Source organism: Neolamprologus multifasciatus, unplaced genomic scaffold (assembly GCF_963576455.1).
Source record: "Neolamprologus multifasciatus unplaced genomic scaffold, fNeoMul1.2 chr13_unloc_1, whole genome shotgun sequence".
Taxonomy (NCBI): domain Eukaryota; kingdom Metazoa; phylum Chordata; class Actinopteri; order Cichliformes; family Cichlidae; genus Neolamprologus; species Neolamprologus multifasciatus.
In genome coordinates, this window is record NW_028181974.1 from 391,541 (window position 1) to 402,876 (window position 11,336).

Here is an 11,336-nt window from a genome sequence, read left to right on the forward strand (position 1 = left end):
GTCTGATGGCAATTTACCATCGGTGTCCAGCACTTTAAAGGATTGATGGACTGGAGCACATCTGTCCTTAACATACCCTCTTAAACATCAGCTTGACACTGATACATCAAAGGAAACTTAACAGACTTTAAGTGCAAATGTTTCAACCTGAACAACTTAAAACTTCTCTGGGATACAATACAAACAAAGACAAGAAGAAGAAAAAAAATATTTCCATCAATAGTCACTTCTCCTAACCAGGAGACAAGTGAATATATTATGTAAAGAGTCTTTTTTTCTCAGTCCTGGGGTTGTAACACCACAACCTCCTCAGTCCGTAATCAGAGAGTGTCTATTTGACAATAACCAAAATGTCTTTGGATAGTCTTTGTGAATGCAAAAAGAAAACAAAACAAAAAATGGTGTTAGCTGGCCAGCAAAATAAAGAGAATGTATGGCACTGAGTGCGGGCGTGTGTGAGTACTTCGGTCCAAATAATCGAGGTCCGGATGGATGAATGGATGGCAGCCGCCGGTCATTTAATGGCACCAGCGAGACAGCACAGTAGTAAGGCAGCACAGCAGTAAGGCAGCACAGCAGTAAGGCGTCTGGCAGGAGAACGAACAATAGTCTTTTAAGGCTACTGCAGAAGGCGATATTCCCCGCTAGCTCACCCAAGCTTGCTCTCTGGCACAGCTACAAGCCACGTGAGCTCCTAACCCCACAGTGACATACGAACTTGGCTACCAACGTCCGCTTAGCATGGCGGCTAATTGTCGAGCTTGCTAGCTTGTCCCCGATTAGCGATTAGCACCTTAATAACCATTACTACACATCACATCATAGCAAACACATGATAACACATGGAATAGTATAATATACATACAAAACAGATTTTTACCTGGCAGGAGAACGAACAATAGTCTTTTAAGGCTACTGCAGAAGGCGATATTCCCCGCTAGCTCACCCAAGCTTGCTCTCTGGCACAGCTACAAGCCACGTGAGCTCATAGCCCCTCCCGCTAGGATGTACTACCACAGTCGACTGTCGTAAAGCAGCCGCAAACCAATAGCAATAAAAAAAACTCAAAATCATTGAAGAACATTTTATAACTGAACACCCAATATAGATATACATATATATATATATATATATACTGAATATTACACAATATCAGATAACCAAATTAACACTGGGTTACATCTCCTTTACCTGTTAAATTCAATTTGTTTTGTCTCTCTGTAGAGGACTTTGAAGAAAAATTCGAAGAGCAGGATAAGCTGGGTGAAGGAGGCTTTGGGACTGTCTTCTTTGGAAAACGCAGAGAAGACAATTTCCCAGTATGGCTTCTTATGTGTGCACTTTACAATTCTTCTAACCCACTACAGTGGGTGGCTGTAGGTCAAGTGGCAGAGCAGGACAAAGAAAAGTTTCTGAAAAAGTTTGAATCACAGCAGAGAAGCGAGTCTGGCATTGATATTTGACATCACAAAAGAGAAGCGAGTTTGGCATTGATATTTGACATCACAGCAGAGAAGCGAGTTTGGCATTGATATTTGACATCACAGCAGAGAAGCGAGTCTGGCATTGATATTTGACATCACAGCAGAGAAGCGAGTTTGGCATTGATATTTCACATCACAGCAGAGAAGCGAGTTTGGCATTGAAATTTGACATCACAACAGAGAAGCGAGTTTGGCATTGATATTTGACATCACAGCAGAGAAGCGAGTTTGGCATTGACATTTGACATCACAACAGAGAAGCGAGTCTGGCATTGATATTTGACATTACAGCAGAGAAGCGAGTCTGGCATTGATATTTGACATCACAGAAGAGAGACTGGATGTGATGTCAGACCCCTCTAAATCGTGTAATTTACAGATATTTAATTCCAAATTCCAACCCAAACTCTCTCTCAAAAGAAAAAGAAAAGTTTCTCAGCAGGTTCAACAGGTTGCTACAACACAGGCCGATGAAGTATTGCACTCACTCATCCAAACTGGCAAACATGTAACATACACCCTAAGACTGATCCTGCTTTTTACTCCTTTGCTATGATTTAATTTGATATTATGTAGCCATGGAGACAGTTTGCATAGATTGGAATGTTAGATTCCTGTGATGTCATCAATGCCCGATGTTTTGTTTTAATGTCTTGTGATAGTTCTAAGTGCAGACAAAGTCAGAGTTCAAGTGAGTTTAGTCCAATTTTGATCCAGTTTCTGACATGTGGTCAAAATCTTGGCCGACCTTTACCACACCACGTGCTGTGGCTGTGCGAAAATATCTAGGTGAGTAAAGTCTCCTTTACCTGTTAAATTCATCTTCATTTGGAAAGTCAGCTTTCCTACATACATTTAATCACAACTCCTGTGTTTGTTTTGTCTCTCTGTAGAGGCCTTTGAAGAAAAATACGAGGAGCAGGATAAGCTGATATTATCTCTGCTTTGCATCCCTGCAACTTCAACACTCCAGGGATTCAGTTGAAATCCAAATCCTCTCAAAGTTATAAGTCAAAATAAAACAAAATAAAATAAATTGGAAACTCTTGGAAGTTGTAATCCTGCAGGAAATCGACAGAAATCCAAACCCTCTTCAATTCAATTCAATTCAATTTTATTTATATAGCGCCAAATCACAACAAATGTCGCCTCAAGGCGCTTCATAGATACAGAGAAAAGCCCAACAATCATATGACCCCCTATGAGCAAGCACTTTGGCGACAGTGGGAAGGAAAAACTCCCTTTTAACAGGAAGAAACCTCCGGCAGAACCAGGCTCAGGGAGGGGCGGCCATCTGCTGCGACCGGTTGGGGTGAGAGAAGGAAGACAGGATAAAAGACATGCTGTGGAAGAGAGACAGAGATTAATAACAGATACGATTCAATACAGAGAGGTCTGTTAACACATAGTGAGTGAGAAAGGTGACTGGAAAGGAAAAACTCAATGCATCATGGGAATCCCCCGGCAGCCTACATCTATTGCAGCATAACTAAGGGAGGATTCAGGGTCACCTGGTCCAGCCCTAACTATATGCTTTAGCAAAAAGGAAAGTTTTAAGCCTAATCTTAAAAGTAGAGATAGTGTCTGTCTCCCGAATCCAAACTGGAAGCTGGTTCCACAGAAGAGGGGCCTGAAAACTGAAGGCTCTCCCTCCCATTCTACTTTTAAATACTCTAGGAACAACAAGTAGGCCTGCAGAGCGAGAGCGAAGTGCTCTAATAGGGTGATATGGTACTACAAGGTCATTAAGATAAGATGGGGCCTGATTATTTAAGACCTTGTATGTGAGGAGCAGGATTTTGAATTCAATTCTGGATTTAACAGGAAGCCAATGAAGGGAAGCCAAAACAGGAGAAATATGCTCTCTCTTTCTAGTCCCTGTCAGTACTCTTGCTGCAGCATTTTGGATTAACTGAAGGCTTTTCAGTGAGTTTTTTGGACATCCTGATAATAATGAATTGCAGTAGTCTAGCCTGGAAGTAATAAATGCATGAACTAGTTTTTCAGCGTCACTCTGAGACAGGATATTTCTAATTTTAGAGATGTTGCGCAAATGGAAGAACGCAGTCTTACATATTTGTTTAATATGTGCGTTGAAGGACATATCCTGGTCAAAAATGACTCCAAGGTTCCTCACAGTGTTACTGGAGGCCAAGGTAATGCCATCCAGAGTAAGAATCTGGTTAGATACCATATTTCTAAGCTTTTCAGCGCCGAGTACAATGACCTCAGTTTTATCTGAGTTAAGAAGCAGAAAGTTAGTGGCCATCCAAGTCTTTATGTCTTTAAGACATTCCTGCAGTTTAACTAATTGGTGTGTGTTCTCTGGCTTCATGGACAGATAGAGCTGGGTGTCATCTGCATAGCAGTGAAAATGTATGCTATGTCTTCTAATGATGCTGCCTAGGGGAAGCATGTATAATGTAAACAGAATTGGTCCTAGCACTGAACCCTGTGGAACTCCATAATTAACCTCAGTGTGTGAAGAGGACTCTCCATTTACATGCACAAATTGGAGTCTATTAGATAGATATGATACAAACCACTGCAGTGCAATACCTGTAATACCTACAGCATGTTCTAATCGCTCTAATAGGATATTATGGTCAACAGTATCGAATGCTGCACTAAGGTCAAGAAGGACAAGCACAGAGATGAGTCCACTGTCAGAGGCCATAAGAAGATCATTTGTAACCTTCACTAAAGCTGTTTCTGTGCTGTGATGAGCTCTGAAACCTGACTGAAACTCTTCAAATAAACCATTCCTTTGCAGATGATCTGTTAGCTGTTTGACAACTACTCTTTCAAGGATTTTTGATATGAAAGGAAGGTTGGAGATTGGCCTATAATTAGCTAAGACTGCTGGGTCTAGAGATGACTTTTTGAGTAAAGGTTTAACTGCAGCCACCTTGAAGGCCTGTGGTACATAGCCGATTATTAGAGATAGGTTGATCATATATAAGATCGAAGAATTAATCAATGGCAGGACTTCTTTGAGCAGTTTTGTAGGAATGGGGTCTAAAAGACACGTTGATGGTTTGGAGGAAGTAATTATTGAAGTTAACTCAGAAAGATCAATTGGAGAAAAAGAGTCTAACTTAACATCAATGAAACTAAGAGTAGCTGTAGATAATATTACATCTGTGGGATGATTATTGGTAATTTTTTCTCTAATGATAAAAATTTTATTTGTGAAGAAGTTCATGAAGTCATCACTAGTTAACGTTAAAGGGAAGGTTGGCTCAAAAGAGCTCTGACTTGAATTTATAATTCAAAAAAGAGCAGAGAAAAAGCCAAAAAATACAAAACCCAAGTGTAAGTGTGCAGTTCAGACAGCAGCTGATCTCTGGGCTCTAGAGTCTGACCAATTTGGTCACATTTGCGGCCAAATTTCTCACTGGTGCGACTAATAAAATCCTAGATCGCACCAGCGACCAGCCGTTCAGTACATTAAAAAAAAAGTCTCCGCAACTCTGAAAGTGTCCGTGTGGTCAACAACTGACACACATTATGCCCCTATCGTGGTCTAAACCAATCAGAGATAGTCAGGGGCGGGACCTCTCTGAATGGCCGTGGTCCAGATATTCCCGTAGTCCTTCGTGTGTGCGTTTGAAAGTGCAGGTGGATAGAGAGAGGCGAGTAGCTTGAATGAAGCAATATTGATTCATTAAATCCTGAATCAACTTTTAAATATAAATGTATTTTGCCAGAAACGCCAGAATCTCAGGTCAAGGCTCACAAAACGATTTCAACAACCACCAACCAGTAAATGAGAGCAGGTACACGGACTCCACACAAAGACATAAACACAGACCCGAAGTATCACAATCAGCTTTCTCTTCCTCGGCTTTCTTACCCGACGGCCTGTACACGGACACGCCGTCGGGTGAGAAAGCCGACAGCTCACTGACCGCGTCGGCGGTTTCCGTCTTTTTTGCGCTCGATTCTGAGCTGCAGGTTTTATCTCTCTCTAACCAAAATTCACTGAAGCAGCAGCAAAAGAAGATCCAAACTACGCTCCACATTTGATAAATCTCGTCATTAATGCCCTCTGACTTTTGCTGTTTTGCTTCCACCGCCTGCACAGCTCTCTCTCTCTCAGTATACTTCAAGAACAGTTTCCCATCTCAAATCTCTGTTTCCTGCATTATTCATTCACTTTATTATGCACAAGTCATATACAGTGCTGTTGGTCACTGTTTTTCCCCACCAGAAAATGACCTTGAAAAGAATCATTTCTGCTGTTTTATAACGAAGAAATTGAAACTTTTTAAAATGATGCCAAATTGCAAAACGTTTTGCTGTGTCTGTAATCAAACCTCTGTAACTTTGCTCTGCTTCACTTCAGCAGCATCAGGTAATGGTCAGATGTTGATTCATGTTTTCTTCACTTTTTGTTGTACTGCAGAATATTTTAAAGTGTATCTGCTACAGAAAACAGGGCAGGAAAATCTCCTTCATGTTTTTCTGTTTTATCCTCAGTTACTTTGACACAAAGGCCTCTGCTGTGATGCTCACACCTCTGATGAAGTCTCACATATGTCAGCGCTGATAAATCATCAGAATTATAATATTTCTGACTGTCTGAGGCAAAATCAAATTGAATGGAATCAGGACCTCGTGAATCGAATGGATTACAGAAATCAGTGATGATACCCAGCCGTAGTGAGCAGCCTAGGCCCGACAGAAGTGGATGTAGCTGTGGGTAAAAAGGTGGAAAGAACTACTGATAACTTTTTTGTTAAGTTAAGGCCTGATCCTTCTGAAATTCATAGCCAGCTCTGACACGCAGCCATCAATCTCTGGGTGCTGAAAAAGCAGCAGTGTATCCAGAAAACACATCATATGCTGCGATAAATGCCCAAGTGTCCCTCTAACACTGCCTTTCAGTGGCAAACAGGTCATCAGAGGACACAGGATGACATCATACTGTATGCCTATATGACATCATACTGTATGCCTTATATGACATCAATATGAATGCATATACGATATCAAGCTGTCTCATTCATGGACTTCAAGGTGGGACAGCTGTGGCAGTGGGGAGGTGGAAGCTGGGCTGGGAAAAATACTGTGAAGAGACCAGGGCATTGGTTTCAGGTGAAATGGACAGGTGGGGGGCAAGGCCCAGATGAGGTCGAGGTGCGGGGAGGCAGGCAGGTGAGTTTCAGGCTAGTTGGCAATGCTGTACCAGCAGCTGGTGGCCCAGGTCCAGAAAAGCGGGGATGACTGAGGCGAGAACCCCACTCCAGGAGCCGACTCTGAAGACAGGAAAAAGCAGGTAAGTTTTCACACAGGATCTGGACTGAGCAATAAAACATCACTGACTAACCTGATACTCAGGCCATGACTGATGCCCACAGGTGCTCAGCCAGGGAGGAGCAACCGATCTCCACCCAAAGGAAGAGGACCGCTGTTGGAAACCTACAGGTACGCACCCAGACCATGACAACATCAATCTGTATGCAGACATGACATCAAGCTGTCTCGATCCAGGACTTCAAGCTGAGGGCATACATGAGATTAGGCTGTATGACACAAATGACATCAATCTGTAAGACTTATAAGACATGAAGCTTGTCAGGGTTATATTGTTGATTGTCATATATGCTTAGAGTTTTATAGTCAATGTCATGTTGGTAGAGGGTTGATCCTTAGGAGTCTGCAGAGACTTTGTGTGCATTCCAGAGTGTTCTGGCATTCACACCCACATCCTGGGAGCATGGGAGAGGTCGTACCTGCTCTTATTGTTTTGTGGTAGGATGAACGTATCTATATCTGTTTTAGTCTAAGTGCCTTTTGTTTAGATGAACTGCTGGACTTCCAGACCAGCAGGTTTAGGGAAGTCTTTATGGGGTCACACTCTGACCCCACACACACACACACACACACACACACACACACTTACACAACGCACAGGCAAGGTACTCTTTGTTTGTATGTATACGTCATATGTTAATGAACCTATGTATATTCATGTAACCTCAATAAACATTGACATCAACCTGTATGCCTTTATATGACATCATACCGTATGCATCGATGACATCAATCTGTAAGACTTAGATGACATCAAGCTCTTTGCCATGAATGACATCATACTGTAGCCTGGGAAATGGTTAGCCACACAGGACACAATTACTGGGTTCTTAATGTGCAGTTTTATTGTCAATGCCGACTGAATAAACAAAAAAATGTCCTTTGACCTTTACTTTTGTCAAACAGCGGCCATATGGACTTGTACTGAACATCGACAGCACGAGAGGTAACGTGGCAAAGTAACAGAATAACCGACTAAACAAAGATGCGCCAATACAATACGAGGAATAAAGGAAATGAAATACAAAACACAAAAATACGGCAGTGACCTCTGTGTGCAGAACAAAATACAAAGAGCTAAATCACACAAGGCTCCTTTAAAAAACTGTGGAAGTGTTACATACATTTTTATAAACACTTACATTCCACAGAAATCTCAGCTCACTCGGATACTGGAGCACACAGACGATCTCGCAACTTATCCCTTGCATGGAGAAAATGGCCGCTCCACGCTGCACATACAGGTCCTTTGCATCATACATTTCAGAAATACATCATCTTGTTAAAATACTGACGTCTTGCCACTGCACTACAATTATACCAATATGTTTCAATGAGTTATGTGCATATTTAACAATTCCTTACCAACAATTTAACTCCTTCACAACATTCCCGTTCCACATCCACAACAAAAAGAAAAGTCCCGAAATGCAGTTCTTGTCAAGTCTTATTTTGGAAAACTAAAAAAAGTTTTAAAAAAGTCCCCCCCCCCCCCCCCCCGTGACCACAATATGCAACTACACAAACCTATAAAATTAACAGCTTCAAGTGCATGCAACATGCAGATGGCCAAAGAAATAGCACAAGCAATAACATTAAATTACCCAATAACATTCTTGTCTTACCATACATGGAAACAAAGAAACAACATTTTAAGACCCCTTTTTGAACCTTAAATGGTTAACTGAAATGGAAAATATTATTATTAATTTACCACTCAGCTAACATACTGTATGCCTATATGACATCATACTGAATGATGCCATATATACTGAAATGCGATTCTCCGTGTCAGAGATCCGTTGAGAATTTAATTCCAGTTGTGCTGATATATTTTTTAGTGATAATGAGAGCTCATCGAATTTATTCTCCATCATAGTAGATATTTTGTCCACGACTGTCTTTGATATTTCCGCAGCGAGCGCGTCGGCGTCCACAGGTGTACTTGGCGTGGTAGCTGTGGTCGTCGACATACCCTCTTTCGCTTGTGACTCTTCAGGAGATTTGTTGGATGCAGATTTTGCAGCTCTTGTAGGAGGCATTTTAACAGACTCTTGTTTAAAGTTTTTATCCCTCAAGGTTGTGCAGAACGTATCGATAATAAAGCAAGATATGCTCAGTGGCGGCGGGAGCTCAGTGTTAACCATTCCTCGCCGTCAGTCCCCTGACCATGGTCGGGAGACGCGAGGGGAGATGCTTCCTCCAGGGCCAAAGTTTGTCCTCCTTCGGGGTTAACTCCCTTCACTTTTGTGCAGTAGTGAGGCAGACAGAAATCAGCCGGGACACCGGAGAGTACTGAAGAGATGAGGCTTTAATAACAGTACTGCACACTTTGAAAACACACTGCATAGGCTGTAGCCCGTTAGAACGCTGCTCCCGGTCGCCCTCTCTACCCAGGACACACCCTCTCTCTCTTTTTTTCCTCTTCCGCTCCCCGCGTTTCCTTCACGCGCATGCTCACACACACATCACATACACTTCTTACTGCACCCAGCCACACACAAGACGGCAATTCCCGCAACACTACCCCCGCTCTGGATGGCAATTAAACAATAATTCCACTCCAGCATTGTAATGCATAAAACTGGTACACAATCCCGTTTACCACTTGGAGCCCACAGGAGATAAAAGTGTTAGCCATTACCGCATATAAGGTGAGGTATAGTATCAACTAGTGCACTTCAGTGACAAAGACGTTGACTCAAGTAAGGTGTACATACATGTGCAAAATAAAGCATTTCAAGTGCTGTAAAGTAGAAAAGAAATTACACAATTGTAACTATTACATGGCGACCGGGAATAACTAACTTATCCTAGCATCTAGGAAGGCACAAATACAAATGAATAAGTGCATGTAGATAACTCCGTAGGTCCTTCAGATACTTTACTCCCCTTTTTTTTTCAAATGTAAACACTGGAACAATGAAAAATATAGCTCTCTTAACCCTCCTCTTGTGTTAGTTTTCTCTTATCATCTCTTATGTTAACAGGTCGATTTTGACCCGTGAATTAAATCAGTTATAAAATACACTAAAAACAATAAGTGATCATCCAATTTGTTTCTCATCTCTTGGTTATCTTGTTAGGCTTCCTTATCCATGAAAGTGTTGGTTTTAATACTTTTGGTGTGGGCCTGTGGGTCTTTTTTTGTCACTATACCCCTCAATTTCGATTAAAAAAAATTGTAAAATTAACCTCAAGAGAATCATATTAATAAATAAAAGGTTTTTGTGTTACCTGACTATTACTGAGGGGTATAGGACACATCTCTTAAATAAATCTGTTTTATTGATTTTTTTCATTTTAAGATTAATTACTAAAATGACATCTATGGTGCTACGGGTCAATTTCGACCCATAGATATTTACATCAAGAAAAGACAAAAAAAAAAATTTTTTAGCAGTAGACCTTTAATATAAACTGGAAAAAAAAGGAAAAGTCCACTCCTCCTTTCTTTTTGGTTATAATCGTGGGTAATTGTGGGCTTTTTATCACCTCCCAATGATACAGCTACATCTTTGTGAAGTTTCCTTTTTGAAGTTCTTGTCCGAGGTCATATCTGGTAAAAAATAAAATAAAATATTACAGCTGATATTGTGATCCTGCAGTCCAGTGGTCATATCGAGGACCACACATTTTCATTGTTTCTTCTCAGGGGTGCCACTCACAGCTTTGACTGTGAAAATCTGTACATTCTAGCCATAGTTGGTTTTTGCATCACAGGCTTCCCAGATTTTTCTGCCGTATTTTCCTGGCTTACTGGGTATGTATTGCCGGTAGGGGCATTTTCCTCGAAAAGTGGACAAGACGTTCATCCCCTGTCACCTCTGGCCCTGGGATGAACATCAGGGGAAGAAGCTGCACCCATCTCTCCCAGACATCCCTGATGGGAGCAAGCTTGTCAGACCTCGGTCTGGTCTCTCTGTTGTCAAATCTGAGGACTCCTGAATCAAAATGATATCAAATGTGTGAAGTGACATCGTTGCCCAGAAAATGATCAGATGTGTCTGTGTCTTCTGGATGATAGTCCACATTGTCTTCCTCCTAGAAACCTGCCCATCTGAATCGCTGTGCTGCTCTGTGTCCTCTCCTTCATTTTCACCTAAAATATGATGAAGAACTTGGCTCACTGTGAATCTTCTTCTCATTTTTGTATGCTGCAAATTGTAAATGTGCACTCTGGAAGTCAAATGGCCACTCAAATGAGTGAATTCACCTCACATGTCTTGACATGTCCCGTCTTTATTTTGTTTTGTTTTTGTGCAGGTATACTGCAAAAAACACGCAAAATAAGAATCCCCTAAAGCTCATATGATTAGGAGAGGAGCTTGCTGTCAATGTTTTAGCTGACAGTGCACTTATGATTTCAATTTTGGCTTTAATTATTGCTTTATACTCATAATATTATACCTGGGTCAAAACCGACCCTAACAACACAAAGGTCATAATTTCAACTAGGGCATTTTATAATTTAGTGAAAATATTTTTTTTTTTGTTTTATTTTGTAGAAATAGAGGTTCCTGACAAAGTCAA

At 41.2% G+C, this 11,336-nt stretch overlaps 1 long non-coding RNA gene across 1 annotated transcript in view; it reads right to left on the reverse strand.

Moving 5' to 3' along the window:
* LOC146490442 (uncharacterized) overlaps window positions 1–5,311 on the reverse strand; it is a 150,629-nt gene extending 145,318 nt beyond the window's left edge. Inside the window, exons 1-2 of the long non-coding RNA XR_014872743.1 lie at window positions 5,229–5,311; window positions 4,850–5,042 (exon numbers count right to left, since the gene is read on the reverse strand). This is a non-coding gene — a long non-coding RNA (uncharacterized LOC146490442). The remainder of the gene's footprint in view (window positions 1–4,849; window positions 5,043–5,228) is intronic.
* Between the last annotated feature and the right edge of the window lie 6,025 nt (window positions 5,312–11,336).